We start from the raw sequence: 1,777 nt of genomic DNA, 5'->3' as shown, positions 1-1,777 counted from the left end.
GCTCACTCTTTCCTTTGGCCAGGAATGGCTTTTGTATGAAACTCCCGAGGTCGGGGTTTGATGTTCCATGTTCCATGTTCCATTTTGCATGCTTAATAAACGAATCTATTGTGTTTGTCCTGGTTGAACCCTCCTTGGTGGTTGTCTAATGGACGATGATGATGATGACGATAATAATAACCGCACAGATATTCCAGGCTTCACTGAGATGTTTTTCACTCTTTGTTTTCCACGAGGAAACCTGACGCTCCTGCTCTTTGACGCTCCTTCTATGCATCCCCCGCTCATGATATGGAAATTATGTGTAGCCATTGTTTAATGGTTGAGGGAATGCCATAAAAGGTTTTTGATTCCCTACAGACTAAGTCCCCCCTCGTCGGAGGAAGTTGGGAATGAGAGAGAAGGGCAACTTTAACTTTTGTACCGATTTGAACCCAACACACCCATGATCCATTTTCACTTTAGACAGGACCAAGATCCAAGATAAAAGAGAGAGATCCACCCAATACAACGATGTTCCAATTACTGGGTATCAGGCACTTGAGAAACTTGAGCATCAGCGAATTTGAATGACACTTGGATGCAATTATGCCAATGAAGTGTGCCGTCATTAGGGGAAACAAAAGTGCTGACAAAATAGGAAACTTCTCCCAATCAACCTCAGGCCCTCTCCACTTTGCAGTCTAGCATTCAAGCAAGCTCACGTCGTTAGGATCCACATACTTAATAAACTGCTTGTTTACCCTGAAGAACGAGTCCAATTCCAAAGATTTGTTAAGTGTGCGAATGGTAGTGTTCAGAAGTTGAATACTGCATTGGATTAAATATGATACACTCGATGAAGGAGCGAGATATTTCCAATCATATCTGTGAGTCTAAGCAACCCTCTTGTAATTAAAAGGTGTGGATGAGTGAGTTGAATGGATTTTGCAATTAGTCAGACCCAATCAGATGATCCATTCTCTTTACTCTTTACTGATGCTGTTGATTACGGTGACGTAGAGAGGTATCCTCGAAAGAGACTCATTGTAAACAAGTTATACGTTTGTGGAATAACAAAAAGCCGCCAGGCATAGGAACTAAGATTCTTCAAAGTTTTAGGCCAAAGTTTCCCGCTCTCGAACCCTTTTTGCCTCCTTTCTATTTCGAAGACGAACAACCAAAGGAGACTTGAAGACTGAAGAGTCATGGAGGCCGCTTGAGATCGTGCGAATTGAACGTGATTGATGAGAAAGCGATGGAAATTTGATTTTGTAATTTTCAAGATCGATAGATTCCTCTCCTCGTCTGATGGCAAGTGGGACGGGAACATCCATGAAAAGGCAGGATCCGCCTTGGCCGTACAGCAACCACATGCAGCATTTGGAACACACTCTCCCCTTGAAACTTTGAAAATGAATTTCCTCTTGAAATCGCAATATCCCACGGTCTAACAGTTAGAAGGCCCTCGTTATTGCTCTATTAGGAAATACTTTAGGTTCAACAACCAATGATGAGAAAACACAAATGTGTAGCCAAGTCAAGTGTGTGACAGTGCATCAATTGAAATCATGTGTTTCTTCGTCCTTTACGGGACTCTGTTTTCTTTACCCAACGAGCTCATGGCTTAACCCTTACGGCCTCACCCAAAGCAAACGAGGCCACGAGGCGAGCGTCCTCGACGACCTCGACGGATATTTTCTTCTGACTGTACAACGTAAAGTGGTGCTGCTTCTCCGTCTACTTTAGCTAGTATTGCTTTTGTAGCAACAATAACATCATCATTGAAAGGGACAAG

Source organism: Tigriopus californicus, chromosome 4 (genome assembly GCF_007210705.1).
Source record: "Tigriopus californicus strain San Diego chromosome 4, Tcal_SD_v2.1, whole genome shotgun sequence".
NCBI lineage: Eukaryota > Metazoa > Arthropoda > Copepoda > Harpacticoida > Harpacticidae > Tigriopus > Tigriopus californicus.
The sequence above is the reverse complement of the archived record's forward strand: the minus strand, read 5'-3'. Positions refer to the sequence as shown.